A 17,280-nucleotide genomic window follows, 5' to 3' on the forward strand; every position below is an offset into this window, starting at 1 on the left:
GGAGAGGGATAAAATTAAATCATCAAAGAGAATTGGAGAGGAAGCCACTGATGAAGGATACAAAGCTGGAAGTCGGATACACAGAGCAGAGAGAGCAAAAACTCCGAATGTACCAGGGAAAAGAAGGCAGATGTGGCTAAGAGAAGCCTGGCGACAGCCTTGAAAGAGCCTCACGCAGAGGGACTGGCACAGACAGCTATCTACTTTATCACGATAAATGGCCTGACTGATTTATAGAGACTTAGCTTACATCATTGGAGTGTGGTCACCAGGTCAGGGAGGGCTTCCTTGACTGTGAAATTACAGCAGGTGGGATCAGGGTGGGATCTAGGCATCGTGGTGCACAAATGGGAGAAATATAGTAAGACGGAAAGGCAGAGAGAATTTAGGGCTTATGAACACTCTGCTATGACAACTCACTTAGATAGGAACTAATTGGGGTCCCACAGAACGTTCTTAATCTCTTCAAAAGTCAGCGACCTCGACATCACCTAATCCCCTCCCTGTAGGCCCCATCTTTTAAAGGTCCCCCACCTCTCAGTTCTACCCCAGTGAACATTAAGCCTCCAGTACAGGATGTACATCCCTGGGTCTTTATTTGGTTTGGAGTCCAAACTATAGTGCAAGATGCTATCCAAACCGTAGCACAAGATGCTAGCTCACATGTCAGCTACTGTCTCATAACCCTTGCTTTATCATTTCACATTAAAATTACATAGACATGTAAGTTATTCTTTTGTAGAACCATATAATATTCCATAACTTGTTTGTCCATTTCTCTATTTAGAAAAACTTTCAGATTATTTTCATTTTGATTCCTCCCTCCAATGATGTAATATATATATATATATATATATATATATATATATATATGCATGTGTGTATGTATGTATGTATATACGATAACAAATTTCCTTAAACATCTATGCCCTTTATATTGAAATTTTTCTTTTTAAAGCCTAAAATTTCAAAAATAGGACTTCCGAATCAAAATGCCTGTACATACTTTATTTTGTCTGTCAGCTGGTGTAGCACTTTTGGGAGCTCCAGTAGCAACACTGAGTGTCTCCCATAGTGACCCTGAGGGTCACCCATAGCAGCACTGAGGGTCTGAACTCAGTGCTTATGTTGTTGTATTGTACTTCTCTGTCTGTGGTGATGGTTTCTTGCATTGCTGTCTTTCAAGTGTCCTCCATGCTGAGAATTTTACCAACACTCTTCTATATTTTTATAAGTTTAATCATATTTTTCTATAATTTCATCATTTATATTTCTAATCTACCTGGGATTTTCTTTATTAGAGTGTGGAATAATACATAACACCCATTTACTGATCAACTTCTACATGCTAGGCATTCTGAAAACAGTACTGTATGGAGGTCACAGAGATACGAAAATTGTGGATTGTAGAATTTAAGGGCTCACTCAAGCTTATGTATCTTCTAAAACCAAAAATTGAGACGTAAGCTGACCGAGCTTACTCTGGAATTTATCTCCTCAGATATCCAGATGAAGAGCTAATGAATATACATCCTTGTCCACTCAACTGAAGCTACACATTCTATCATGCAAGTGCTCGAGTGCAGATGGGGAGGGGTGGGAGGGTGTACATGTATGTATGTGTGCGTGTCTGTGTGCGTGTGTGCGCGCGCGTGCGTGTGTGTGCGTGTTTGATATTGAGGATCACAGAGCATCGGACAAGCAGCAAGAGTAACTCCATTACATTCACAGTCCCTCAAATTTCAAGATCTCCAGTGTGGTCCATTTGTCCCTGATTCCACAGTGTTTGTGTCACAATGAGGCTATTTTTGTTTTACAGTTTCCTGGTAAGCTTTGTGTCTTCTCTGGTAAGGTAATCCATGACCACTTCTCTAAAAATTAATAAACTTTTAGACATTTCTTCTCTGCAGACATTCAAAGTTTGTCCATCTCCAAAGAAAACATGCCTTCATGTTTTGATTTGAATTGTATTAAGTATGCCTGAATTTATTAGGATTGACATTTATATTTGATATCTCCATCTAGTCACATGATACAATGTCCACTTAGTTAGATTCTTTGATAAAATGTTGGAGGTTTCTCTAATTTCTTGTACTTTTGCTTGAATTTTCTGTTATCTTACAGTATTGTGAATAGAGTATGTTCACACATGTGTCATGTGGTCACAGAACTGATGATTTGCATGCATGTGTCTTGCCATGAGTCAACCCTCTGTTTTTGTTTTGGGAATAGAGTTTTGCTGTGTATCCCAGGCTGGCCTGGAACTCACTGTCTAGCCCAAGTTGATCTCAAAATCCCAGTTCTCCTGTCTCAGCTCCTGTGTGCTAGATCACAGGCCTGTGGTACCATAACTGGCTTCCAGATGTTTTTAACAGAGTCTTGCTTTTGTGATACACTGCAAAGGCTTGCTCCCTTTTCCAGTTGTTTGATTTTGGGACAGAGAATGTTATTACCTTCTTTAAAACCATCTGAAACAATTGTGCAATAGCCCTGAGCACAGCATCAGCCCCCGTCTGATCATCTTGACAGCAGCCTTATATTTCACTCGGTAAACGATGCTGCTCCTCGTGAGCCGTGGTCGCTGATGGCTTTCGAGAGCTTCCTTGTGCTCCTTTTGTTTAGCTTCCTTGTGTTTCCATTGTCCTTAGAATTCATTATTATTATTACTATTATTACTGTCATTAATGGGTTTGGTTTGCGGTTCAATGATAGCACTTGCCTGGCATTTAAAATGTCCTAGTTTCAATCTCCCTCGTGAAGGAAAGAGCAACTACTTATTAGTTCATCTCTTTTTAAATTTGTTTAGCTGCTTTGGGCTCTTTTAAGACAATGTCTCACTGTGTAGGTCTGGCTGGCCTGGAACTTAGAGTCATCCTACCTTTGCCTCTCTAGTGCTGGGTTTACAAGCCTGAGTCCAGACAGTTTTTTTTTTTTTTTTAAATCTAGTGTCACTATCAAATAACTTTGCCTTGAACACAATGTTGTGGACACTGGTGCATTTCCAGTGCAGTAGAGTGCAGTTTTGGGACAAGTACTCTGTGGTCATCTGTACACCACAGCCCTTCTGACCTCGGGATAAGTTAAGCCCCACCACCCTTTTTTTAGTTCACAGTATGTCTTCACTGTGTCCTTAACATTATAAAATGCTGCAGGAAATTATACATCACAAGAACTTCAGCAGAGTGTGTTAGGCAAACACATGTAGAGAATTCTAAATAAAAAGAGCAAATGCAATCCAGTAGTGCTAAAACCTGGCAGCAAATGATAGGAGACTATAACTCCAAGCCAGAAGAAGTAAGCCAAAAATACATACTAAAAGAGCAAGAAGGGGAGAGGCTAGACCCACAAATGATACATCATGAAAACCAACAGCTATGTATTAACAACAAGGTTAAAGCTGGAAGTGGGAACATCTTATTCATGACGTTTTAAAAAATATTTTCCTTCATTCTTTGAGAATTTGTGAAACACTGCGCTGAAGTCATAAGGAAGGGTGGGGCCCTCAGGCTGCCTGATGATTAATGCATAGAAACCATTCATGAGAGAGCAGGACGCACCCTGACTCAGCAAGTCTCCTCTCCTCAGCCCGACAAGGGCACCGACAGGATTCAAAACAATCCTGGGCCATCTCTGAAAGTTACAAACTAAGTTTTGTGTCGTAAAAGATTTCCCAGAATTAAGAATTGATTTTTGTTCTTGCTAGGCATGATGTCACCCCAACAGTCTTTTGGATTGTCTCTGTAAAATGTTTTGTTTTGTTTTAAGCTCTTCCTATATCACTTGGAAATCCCTTTGGAAATGCGGAACTGAGTTGTCTCATATTTCCTATTTCTAGGATCACATTCATTCATTTATGAGTTTGACCTATATTGGGCTCCTGTCATGTGCTACTGGTACCAGGAGACTGGAAGAAAGTGATGGTATGCTAGGCTGGTGTCTGTCCTTGGGAGCACGTGGGCTTATGGCCTGTGGATAGTACTGCACAGAAACTGTAACTCACCATGGTCCTCTGCTGAAACAAAAAACAGCTGGTTAAGGAAGAAGCAGCTCCACGCTTAACTGCAGAAACAGTGGGGTTTGTTTGTTCTTGTTAATCACAGAAAGATTTTTTTTAATTGGATATTTTTTTTATTTACATTTCAAATGTTATTACCTTTCCTGGTTTCCCCTCCACAAACCCCCATCCCATTCCCCCTCCCCCCATAAGGGAGCTCCCCCACCCACCTACCCATTCCCACCTCACCACCCTAGCATTCCCCTACACTGGGGCATCAAGCCTTCACAGGACTAAGGGCATCTCTTCCCATTGATGCCCAACAAGGCCATCCTCTGCTACATATGCAGCTAGAGCCATGGGTCCCTCCATGTGTACTCTTTGGTTGGTGGTTTAGTCCCTGGGAGCTCTGGGGGTTCTGGTTGGTTGATATTGTTGTTCTTCCTATGGGACTGAAAACCTCTTCAGCTCCCTCAGTCCTTTTCTAACCCCTCCATTGGGTCCCCTTGCTCAGGCCAATGGTTGGCTGTGAGCATCCACATCTGTATTGGTTAGGCTTTGGCAGAGCCCTCAGGGGACAGCTATATAATGCAATCCACCTCTGCTCTTCCAACACGTCCTTTACTGAATACTTAAGCAGAGAGGAGCTGTATGTCCTCCGTGCCTCTTTTGCACTGAAGGTAGTACATTAGCTCACCCAGTAGGCATCTCCCCTCAGCCTTTAAGGTGGGTCCTGTTTGAGCCTTTCTGCACTCACTGATGTGAATCTAGGGTCCTGGGCAGAGGTTCCTATACATCTGGGAGTCTCTGTAGATATCTGTAGGATAAGCAGTGACAGGCTGGCACAACCTTGAGATTGACAGAGGACAGAAGGGAAATATTTGGGGTTCTGTTTTTTTTTTGTTGTTTTAATTTTCTTAAAAATAAATTTGACAAAACAGGAGGCACCAATTGTTCACATGTTTCACTTTCTTCTTCTTGGGAAGTTTATGGCAAGTAAACAAATGCAAATTTTAAAATGACCAGTCGTAAGTTTTGTAACTCAAGCACTCCTGATGGTGAGCCATTGTGCTGAGATGGACAGTCAGAGACACAGTGAAAAAGGCACGCGCTGTCCCTTGAGACAATAGCATAGGATGGAGTTCATACATGGATGCCGAATACACATAAAATAGCTTTAGTTTTTTTAAAAAAGAGAGAATTTTGAATATAGTCAATGGTTTAGGAAGTAATTAGCTGTCTTTCCCTAAAAATTCTCTACTTGAACAAAACTGACATTCTTTGATGGCTGATGTCTTGATGAGTTCTTCTTGCCAGACAAGCAGCGAAGAGCAGAAGCCACCTCCTTCATGTTGGAGTTGTCTATGCCTAGCTCCACCTTTTCCTGGTTGACACCTTGTCCCAGCTAGTTTTATATCAACTGACCCAAGCCAGAGTCATCTAAAAGAAGAGACCCTCAATCGAGAAAATGCCCCCATAAGATCCAACTGGAAGGCATTCTCCTAATTAGTGACTGATGGGGAGGGCCCAGCTCATTGTGGGTGATGTCATCCCTGGGATGACGGTCCTGGGTTCCATAAGAAAGCAGGCTGAGCATAGCCACCGGAGCAAGCCAGTAAGCAGCACCCTCCATCCACCATCAGTTCCTGTGTCTGGGTTTCTGCCCTGTTTTGAGTTCCTGTCCTGACCTCCTTGATGATGAACAGTGCTGTGGAAGTGTAAGGTGAATAAACCCTTTCCTCTTGTTTCCCTGGTTGTGTTTCATCTGCCATGCTGTCTTGGTTCCTTGGGCAGCACACATTTAGACTGCCAGTCACTTATGAAGAGAAGAAAGGCCCGGGGGTGATCCCCAGCTATGATATGAGAAAACAAGCACAGGACTTCCCTCAGCCCTACTTTTCCATAGGGCAGCTCTGGGCTGGGGAAAGTCTAGTGAAATGTTCCTGCATGTGGCTGGGCTGCAGGATTGGTTTCCAGGAAGGAGAGTCCCCTACATTCCTTTACAACGGGGATAGAAGGAAAAATACATTTGCACATACATTTTGCATTCAAGGCTAAATACCATCATAGACTCTGTGACAGAAAAGCATGCAGAACACAGACAGGAACCCTGACCTTAGAAACAATGCTCCCGAAAAGGCCAGGCAAGAAGGCATAAACTATTCTTTGCCCAGGAGCTGTTGCCAGCTACAGCCTTTCCATGTCACCACACCAAAACACACAAATAAAAGCTCTTACAATACAAAGCTATCGGCTGGGCAGTGGTGGCACATGTCTTTAATCCCAGTGTTTGAGAGGCAGAGGTAGGCAAATGTCTAAGTTCGAGGCCAGCCTGGTCTACAGAGCAAGTTCCAGGACAGCTAAGGCTACACAGAGAAACCCTGTCTCAAAACAAAACAAGCAAACAAAAACCAACCAAACAAGCAAAAAAAGAAACAAACAAAAACCCCACAAGACTAAGAAGTTTTTTGCTGATACATCAGGGGAAAGAAAATCTAACCTCAGTGAAGCAGAACACTAGCTTACTGTTTGGATTCTACTTGTCTGTTATTGGTGCCGAGCTCAGATCGTCCTCCACCTCCACAGACCCACAATTCCCAGAGATCATTTTCTTCCTGAGCTCTGGACACCAGCCCTGGACTCACCTTTAGCATTGGTGCTCTCAAGGAGGCTGCCAAGTCACCCAGCCCCTGAAGAAAGTACTATATCGGCATCAGAGAACACACTCAATAAACCTGCTTGCAACTGAGGCCTGGCTGCTCCCCCTTTCCCAAATAGGGCTTTGCCGCTGGACTGTGTGTGCATCCCGATAACAGGCCACCCCAACTGCCAGTGTGAGGAGTGGACATGGCTTCCACATAAGCTTAAGTTTCTCACTTTGCACACTTGCTGTGTCATCTGCACACTTGGCTGTGCTGTCTGCACACTTGACTGTGGTTGACCAGGACCTAACTTTAGGGTACAGTAGTCTCAGAGGCTCATTCCATGTGTGAAACTCCCAGTGTTTAAACCAGCTTCCTTCAGGAGGTTCTGTTAGTGCTAAAAGCTTGGTCCAAAAGCGAAGAATGTAGATGTTTTTCATACTATACTGTATCTGCACAGACATTTATTATATTTTCTGGAAAGGTGAGAACACGGTGAGGCTCTGCTGAGCAGCAGGGGTGCGAAATGATGCTATTAATAGATGGGGTTTCAAGAATTCCCTTTAATACAAACTGCTTTGTTCGAACTGACCTTTAAAATTCAAATCAAAGCCCTGCGACTCACTCTACCAAGATGACCTAGGTTCTGTGTCGTTTCTTTCCAGATGAGTCACCAGTGTCGCACATCAGCACACCTTATTCTTCTAGAATAGCTGGAAGAGGTAGCATGAATCTCTTTTTTCTTTTAAGGTCCCCAAGTGATTAATGGTGAAGAGCAGAAACCACTGCTCAAGTCTTTGAGGTTTACAGCCAACAGCTTTTGAGTTTCCTATTTTTGACTAAGCAGGTCTGGGTTGTGGAGACTGCCAGATCACTGTCAATACAAATACCTGAGCTGAGTAGAGGCTCTGGGTTTAGGAAGCATTTAGAAGAGCCTTAAGTAATTGTAATTATTTTACTATTTATTTATTTATTTATTTACTTTATTTATTTATTCATTCATTTGTATGTGTGTGCATGTGTGTGTTTGTACACTTGAGCACTGGCAATCAAACTCAGGTTGTTAGGCTCGATGACAAGCACCGTGACCGCCTGAGTCACCTCACTGGCCCACAGGAGAGCCTTTAATCAGACCATGGATCTTCATCATTTGCCTACTATGCACCGGGCACTGGAGAAAGACCAGTGAGCAAAGCACCTGCCTTTATAGGTCTTACAGTTCATCAGGGAAGACATAAAATGAACAAAACACGTATCACATCCCATAGAGAAAGCGTGGGTGATGCTAAGCAGCAAGTGAATGGGAGAGAGACTGGAAGAAAAGCACGTGAGGCAGAATGAGGCAGAGAGTAAACCAAGCACGAGGGCCCTGGGCAGCTCACAGCCAACCAGTGAACTGAGAAAAACAACTCCTCTCCAGGGAAGATAGCACATGCCTGGCTCAGGGCCTGGTGGCAGAGCATGGCTGACTCTGTAGATAAGCCCTCTGCTCTTAAAATGGCCCACTGATCAGGAGACAGCCTGGGCACAGCCACAGGAAGCCTTTGCTGCTGAGACACTGGTGACCTAGAGGACCCATAGGAAGGCTGATACAGCCAGGAAGATGAGGCGGAAGAAGAATGGAAATTGCCCGACTCAGTCTTTCAAAATCAATCTCTCTCTCTCTCTCTCTCTCTCTCTCTCTCTCTCTTTCCCCCTCTCTTTCTCTTTCTTTTGTTTTTTTTGTTTTTTGTTTTTTTTCAAGACAGGGTTTCTCTGTGTAGCCCTGGCTGTCCTGGAACTCACTCTGTAGAGCAGGCTAGCCTCGAACCCTCGAACTCAGAAATCCGCCTGCCTCTGTCAAAATCTCTCTCAAACCAAGCACTACCAATTACACAGGACAGAATTCCAAGGCCACCCCTCCACTGGGTTCCTTCTCCATTAACCATTAGCAGGACACCATCGACAAGCAGGTAGCACCAGGATTTTCTAACTATATCAGCTTTAATGACAATAACACTCAGCCGGGTAGTGGTGGCACATGCCTTTAATCCCAGCACTTGGAAGGAAGAGGCAGGCAGATTTCTGAGTTTGAGGCCAGCCTGGTCTACAGAGTGAGTTCCAGGACAGCCAGGGCTGAGAAACTCTGTCTCGAAAAAAACAAAAGCAAAAGACAAAACAAAACAAAACAAAACAAAACAAAAGACAATAACACTCGGTATGGAAACTTGTGGCTGGCTGTTTTCCACATCAGATTCACACAGTGAAGTGTTCGCCTCCCCAACTTAGCCCTTCACTGTTATATTAGTCTCCCCACAGCAAGACATTCTACATAGCAAAGTTGACATGGTAAGTATAAAAACAGCATGAAACAGTATATTTAACACTTTTAATTACAAAAAAACCCTGCAAATAAATCAGATATTTCTCACTCTTTCTCATGAGAATTCTTTTCTTTCTGAGACCTGATTTCTGCTTTGTTTCTGATTTGCTTCAAATATTGTACAATGGGAACAGACCAGTAGTTGAGCACTTATTCTTGCAGATGACGTGGGTTTGATTCTCATCACCTACATGGCAGCTCCCAACCATCCATAACTCTAGTTTCAGGGAAGCTGATGGCCTCTCTGACCAGCTCAGGTATCAGGGTGGTACATACAAATACATGCAAGCAAAATGCTCATAAACATAAAAATAACATAAAAATAAAAATTTTAAAAAAGAGCCTTGACAAATATGCAGTTTTGACTTCCCCACATCAAACTATTGGATAGAAGAAAATGAAGAGTAAGTGGAGAAGATAATGCAGTGTGCTATTCACATCCATCAGCCTCGCAGGCTTTCGTCCGGCTCCCCTAAGTGGCTGTAGAGAGTGCCCATCGCTGAGTGTCTTGCCGGAAATGCTCATTCAAAGTTTGCAGAACACTCTCGAGCTGGGAAGATAGGACAGAAGGGGAGCCCACAGAGCCTCTTCAGTCCCATTCCACCCTCCCCAGCATGCTCCAGAAACAAGGTTATCGTAATCAGGAAGTCCGAAAAATGCACAGATGGCCCTTCACGCTACATCAAATGGGAAGGGAAGGAAGGCTCACTGGCCAGCTCCAGATCCATTTGCTAATCACGAGCAAGCGTGCCCGGCAGTGCATGTGCAGCACAGGTGGGCAGACACTAGGAGAAAGAGGCCAATTCTCCGGGACTGACAGTTCTCTCAGGGATGAGCCAGTGGGACAGTTCAGGACTCAGAGGTTAACATGGTTCAACCCTTGCCCCAGCCTTAACCCCACGAGGTCATGGTCAGAGACGGCTGCAGGCTTTTTTTTTTTTTTTTTTTTTTTAGATTTATTTATTTTGGGCTTAGTGATTGTGCACCACATCAAACATGTGGAGGTCAGAGGACACCTTCAGAAGTCTGTCCTCTCCTTCTGTCCTGTGGGCTTTAGGGACTGAACTCACCCCTAGGCTTATCAGCAAGTGACTATACCTGTTAGACACCTCTCCAGCCCCTCTAGCACATTTAGAAAAGCAACCAAGGCTTAATGGCATTTAGGGTAATATTGAAACTTTAAAGCTAGGTAAATCGTTTTAAGATGGTTGTGTTAAAACATGGTGGAGCCATTTCCCTGCTGCTGAAAACAAGGTGGGCTCTGCTTGTGCTACCTGTGCTCTACGCTCTCTCTCTCTTCTCCACACCCTCACTTCCTGCCACTGGCTTGGAACACAGTGATGCTTACTAGTGCCTTCGAGCTGTCTCCAAACGCTCACTAGGGACCCAGCATTCAGAAGTGCCTCTAGACAGAGGATTAAGTGTGCATAAGACTGAGGCAGCTAGACTTGAGACTTGGTGGAAGGAGAAAGAGGAGGAGGAAGGAAGGAGGGGTGGGGAGAAGCCAGAAGGACAAGGCGGGAATCAAGAAGGCAACAAAATAGTTGGGTGTGGTGACATGCCCAGGATGTGATGGAACACATCTGTGATCTCAGCACTTGGGAGGTAGAGGCAAGAAGGTCAAGAGTTCCAGGATATCCTCAGCCACTTAGTGAGTTAGAAGTCAGCCTGAGCTACATAAAACCCAGCCTAAAAGAAAAGAAAAAGACTAACAAAAGAAAATATCTCTGAAGCCGGGCGGTGATGGCACACGCCTTAAATCCCAGCACTTGGGAGGCAGAGGCAGGCAGATTTCTGAGTTTGAGGCCAGCCTGGTCTACAGAGTAAGTTCCAGGACAGCCAGGGCTATACAGAGAAACCCTGTCTCGAAAAACAAAAAACAACAACAAAAAAAACAAAAACAAAAACAAAAACCAAACAAAAAAAAAGAAAAAAGAAAATGAAAATATTCCTGTTGTTGACAGTGGTACCCACTTGTAACCACAGCAGTTGAGAGGTAGAGGCAGGAGGGAAGACATTCCAAATTAGCAATAAACAATACTGCGTGTGTGCACGTGTGTGCACACACACACCACAAACCTTTAGAATTCATTTGACCATAGACTTCGGGGGTGGGGGGGAACCTATGGCTCCAAGGACAGAGACCAGTGAGTGATCATGGGGAAAAGTGGTTCCTAGAAAGAAAAAAAGATGCTCGTTCCCTTCGTAAAATTGGCTTAAGTGTGCAGAGGAGCCTCCAGGGTGACCCCAGTCAAATGTTTGTGGTTTGCATATGGGGCACAAGATGAATGTCATTAGATCACTGGCACACAGTAAGAAATCAATACTTATCAATACTTAAGAGTGTGATATGCTTCTCTTAGTGAATGGTGCCTAGGTCCTTTTACCCGTAAACATTTCTGACAGACACTTAAACTATAGCCATGAATAAATACTACTGCATTTTTCAAACGCAGTGGGAACCCACAGTGAATGTGAGTCTCAGAGTCAGTAACTGAGGCACCCTCCCTTTGATGTTCAGCACACAGTGGTATTTCAGCTGGATCGTTTCCTTCCCATGAACATCAGCTGTCATAATCAATTATATTATGCTAAACGTCAGGGTCATCTACGGGATCAGTCTCTGCTTGCCTCCCTCAACTCTACAGCGCCCAGCCAACCCCGGGGCTCAACATTCATTTATTGGAGGATGCTCTTTACATTAACTGTGCCCCCCATCAGTCTCACATCACACATCTTATTTGTCATCATTCTTTTGGGGACTCTCTAGCCAGATCCAGTGGGTACCCATATTCAATACCATTTACAGCTAACCTTCAGGCCCAGACACATCAGTGTGCTTTTATCATCAGCTGTGCTCATTTAATTATTAACAAAGGCTTTCCAATAATGATTAAAAAAAATTCAGAAGAGGTTAAGCCATTTTACTGGAAATGCTCAAGGCTAACAGTGCAGCGACTTCTCAGGAGGCGCTGCTTTGTAGAGACATAAGGGAGGGGCTGGGGATGAACGAGGATTCGCTCCAGCTCTGCCGCCTGTCTGCTTAACTTCTCTCAGCCTGTCTCATGTTGTGTCTCAGAATCAGGATGATGTATACCCATCACCTTGCAGAGGGCACTCTGAGGATCAGAGGTATAGGTAAAGCATCCATCACAGTAGCTGAATATAGTAAATGACCAGTAAACAGAGCCATTGCCACAGAAGGGAAGCCAGCCTGCTCGGCTGGAAGCGTTACATAGTAACCCTGCTCTGAGATCTAAGTCTTAACCTTAAACTCATGCTTACATAATATGGAAAACATCCCTCTAGTTGTGATATGTTAGGGATGCTTACCAAGTATGCAGCCAAGTGTTTCAAGAAAACCTGTAGATAAACAATGAGTAGCTTGGTAATCTACATTCCGCACTTGCTGGTTTCTCAAGTAAATGGCAATCACCCAACAGGCCATACCAAAAGCAAAAAAAAAAAAAAAAGCAAAAAAAAAAAACCCTCGATGGTGGGCTCCTCCCCAGAGGGTAACTTGGAACTGGGTTCAATGCAACAAATGAGGTCTTTGTAGACGGCTAATACAGGCTCTGGACAGGATACACAAAGGGCAGAATTGGGAGAAACACCCCAGATTGTAAACCCCCTATCCTGAAAAAGGGGGATGGAAGCAGGCAGGACAGACAGGGGCAGTGGACTGTGAAGCAGAGGTCAAAAACCAGTTTTGATCTCTCTCCTTACCAGTCACAGTGCTGCCTCTCCCCCACATCCAACCATATTTACACACTGATGTCCTCGAACCACTTGCTAAGTGAAATCCTCACAGTACAGTCATGGAAAGATCCATTTCTACAGAAGTTAGGATACTCTTCATCTTAATTAGCTGCATGCATCTGCCCTGGAGACCGGCCATAGGGAAAAGGGGGAGGAACTTGCTGAGGTTGAAGAATGAGCCATCGACCCTGAAGGGTGAACATATTCTCAGTAAGTCTTCCTTGGCTTCTTTTCAAAAGATAACTGTTGTCAACTTAGAAGCAATACTCCAGATAAGAACCCAACCCTCTAACGCCCTCTCCAGAGTCCATCTCTAGCCTTTCTTCTCACCACACTTTCCTCAAAGGCCTTCACAGGTAGTCTCCATGCCTTTAGGGAGCTCACATAGCTCTTACGCTGTTGTGACTCGCTCTGACCTGGAAGAGAGTGGCTGAAAACAGAGCAAAGCTATTTGTATTTTTAGGAGAATGGAAGCTCTCTGCTGAGCCTGAATCTCCTAGAGGATTCTCATGCAGATTCTTGGGGACAGTTAAGTGGAAGGTCCACAATGGCTTTTTGCTTAGTTGGTTGGTTTGAGATCACAATGAAACTAAAACAAAAGGATTTCTCCCAGACCTGGTGATGTAAGCCTGAAATTCCAGCTATTCTGGGGGCTGAAGCAGGAGGATCGGCAGTTCAAGGCGTGCCTGAGCTTACAGACTGAGCCCAAAGGCAGCCGAGCGATTAAGACTGTCTCAAAATAAAGTTAAAGAGGAGGCTGGAGATGTGGCTCCATGGCCCAGCATGTGCCTAGCATATGCAAGGCATTGGGTTTAAACTCCAGAACACACACTTCTCTGAAAACAGGTATATCATAAGAGAGTTTGTTTTCCTGTGGATTAAATTTGCTGAAGAAGTTTTTTGTTTGATTGCTTCATATATTCCCAATAGAAAGACACATGACCAGAGAAAATCATATTGGGAGAATCCATCTGGTTTGCTACAGCTGTTATGAATAGTTCCATTCCCAAGACCCAGAATGGCCCAATGTACAGTTTCTGTATATGTACCCTCTAAAGCCCTTTCCCTGTCTTGGGAGACCTTACTGGTTTCTACCTCTGAATGCCTTCATTGCCTTGCCGTGTCATTCCTGGTGGGTTTTTGACACCAAGAACACTGCAAAGAGCCTGATTCCCTCGAGATGCCTTGTATACAGTACACCCCCTGGAACAGCTACTGGCCTGTTGCTGCTATCTGCATTGCCACGCCCAGTGATGAGCCCTTGCCTCTGAAGAGGAGCAGATTGTCAGATGGCAAGCACACAACCCAGCTCATGCAAGACTCAAAGGGAAACCGGTTTCCCATTTCAAGATTGAGAATTAGAGGAGCTCTATTGATTGCTAGCAGTTAAGGAAAACTTGGCATTGTTGCTGTGCTTGATAATCAAAACATGCATTTTGCTATTTCATTAATTCCTCTCTATTCAGCTCTACCAGGATATAGTAAGGGCAGCTGTCTGGATCTAGACCAGAGAACTTTCATGAAGGCCATTTTCCTTTTGCAGTACAACCTGTTTCTTCTTGTTTTGATAGTTTTAAATGTGCTTCTTGGGATTTGTATACATTTTCATATTTGTGTATCATGTTCCTTGTTAATGGTCACCTTGTTCATTTCCTCAGTTGGTTTTGTGCCTTATGTGGGGTTAGGAATATGAGAGAAAAAAGGAGAGTACTTTCTGAAAGAAAAGAATGTCATCAAACAGTTTCTTGACTTTATAAAATATTAACATTGTAAAAGAACACTATATATTATTAGAATCCCTCCCTCTGGGTTTTTTTTTTTTCAAGACAGGGTTTCTCTGTGTAACAACTCTGGCTATTGCTCTGTAGACTGGGCTAGCCTTGAACTCACAGAGAGCTACCTGTTCCCACCTCTCACGTGCTGGTATTAAAGGCATGCATCACCATGCCTGGCCAATTCTAGGTCTTAATCAGAGAGATATATACTACTTATCTACCTAGGAATTTTGAACAGTCATTTACAGTCAATCCCATTGTTTTGAAGATTTATTTTTTAACCAAATAATGTTCCACTGTGACAGCTTCATAAACGTGTGTCACTGTGTTTGGCTCATGCTCACCCATCTCCTCCCCTGGGTTGCGCCTCTCATTTCGTCCTTCACTGGTCCCCTTCTCCAGTCAGGATACCTCCTGCTCTGAAGGCATTTGATTTTATAAGAATCTGGCTGTCTGTAGTGGTGCTCTTCTTTAATTCCAGCATTCAGAGGCAGAGGAAAGTCAATCTCTAGGATTTCAAGACCAGTCTAGTCTACATAGCAAGTTCAAAGCCAGAGAGAGCTATATGGTGAGACCTTGTCTCAAACAAATCTAGTTTTGCATGTGAAAGAAAATCTGTGAAATTTCTCCCAATTATGAAATCAAGCTGTTTATGCAGCCGAGGGGTTGCAAATGTGAGAATTTGCGACCACCTTTCCCAGGCAACAGCTTAGGTTGTGGGGAAACAAAGGGAACATGAACAGTTTGTTTCTCTGATTTTCATGGGGTTCAGATTTAGCATTCCTCTGCCTTGAAATGCTTGACCCCTAATCGGTTTTACAGATTACCTTGAGTCCCTTTCCATGTGTTAAAGGAGGCTAGAGTTCATTTTTAAAACTGGAAAAAAAAACTAAAAGGGAAAAAGAGATAAAGAAATGACCAGTTAAGTAACTTCAACAAAACCTAAATTCAATGCACACCCACTAGCCAAAAATATGTGATAGGTCAGAAAGATATAACACCAACGTGTACCTTTGGCCTAGTTGTGCAAGAGTTTGCAAAATCAATGAGTGGAAACTATTTCAGAGAGAAGGTTGAAATTTCCAAAAATACTTGATTTAATCCTAAACATTTACAATACAAAACAAGTCTAGTTATAAATAACTCATCCGTAACTCAGATTGTTAAAGAAAATCTTCTTTAACCTCCTTACAGAGTTTGATTTAGTTTGATTTACAGAGTTTGATGGAGATGGCCCTATCAGTTTTTAAATGAACATGAAATAAAATTTTTAAAGAAAATCAAGAGCCTTTTCCTTAAAGAGATGGTCCTTCCTACCAGCCCAATTCCTCCCAGTGAAGATTGTTACTGGGTGTTCTAGTTTCATACATGAAGTCTAAAAGTAGTCTTCCTGGGTTCACATTCACCACCTGGGTGTGCTCATCACGGTCATGCTGCCTCCATTTTCCTTACCTGCAAAATGGGGTAAAGAGTATCTGAGATATTTTAAAGCTATAAAAACAGCAAGTGCCTAACTCCTTAAAACTGCACATCTTGTCGTAGATACCAAGATAAAGACTCCGCCCAGATGAAACCACACCTGGAGTATCACTGAGAGATGGAACATGGTGAACATTAGAGACGTCACAGGGAAACCTCATCTTGGAAGTCTAGGTTATAATATTTTTTTACACTGCTGCTCATCACAAGCCTTTGAACTCTTCAAGTCTCCTTTTCTTCCGGCCCCTTGCCTGAAGAAACCCAAACTAGCCTTGGCAGGTACTTCTAAGGTTAATTATGTATAGGTTTATCCAAACCGTTGACTCTACGTCTCTAGAAAAGGTCTCAACTCTCTTTTCAGGTTTGTTCTAGAAGACACCTATAGTCGTCTCTCATCTACATCCTCCCGAGGCTCCTGCACAGCTCTGCTTGGGAATCCCTTTTTAATAAATTCCTCCTCGGCTCCTTAGAGGCGTTCCGAATCCCCATACTATCATCTGAAACTGGTCTTTAAAATCCGTTGTGAGCGCTCCTGAGCTCTTCATCGGATTCCTAGTTAAAGCCACAAAGGAGTAAGCTGGGGCTGCCGTGTTGGTGAGCTGAGCTGAATGAAGACCAGCTTGGGAATTGTCCCTTTAGGTCTCTTTAGACACCACAAAGAGAGAGGGGAGGAGGATAGTGACGCACCTGAATAGGTCCGCTAGAGTAAGGAGATAAACTAAGACTTGGTGTGGATTGAGAAGGAGGGCAACACTCGTACACACGAAGAGAGAGGCGGGGGGGGGGGGAAGGGATGCATACACACACTCACACATGGATGAGAGCAGGAGAGGCAGCACCAGCTGTCTGACAACCGCCAGGCTCGGATCCTGACACCGTCTCTAAGCGAGTACCGAGTACCGCAGTGTCCTCCCTGCCACCTCCGCAGGTTACAGTTAGAGCATCCCTCCGCCTAGCCCGGGTCCCCGCCCCCCACGAACTCAGGTCCCCTGTGTCCTCTAGAACGCCGGCGTGGCTGTCGCGCTTCGAACCCCCTCGCCCACCCTCTCGCCCTGGGAGCCGCCGGCCGCGTCTCTGGCCAGCCTCCGGCCCCGCATCAATCATTAACGCGGCGGCCCGAGCGGCCGCAGCCCGAGAAGGGGGGGGGATGGTAGGAGACACAAGACAGGGGACACCTCCATCCCCCGCCGCGACGCAGACACCCTAACCCCGGGGGCCCCCGCCCTGCGCGGCGCCGCCCCCCCCGCCAGCGCCTCGCGCACATCCCGC

Source organism: Grammomys surdaster, unplaced genomic scaffold (assembly GCF_004785775.1).
Source record: "Grammomys surdaster isolate TR1022 unplaced genomic scaffold, NIH_TR_1.0 126248, whole genome shotgun sequence".
Lineage (NCBI taxonomy): Eukaryota > Metazoa > Chordata > Mammalia > Rodentia > Muridae > Grammomys > Grammomys surdaster.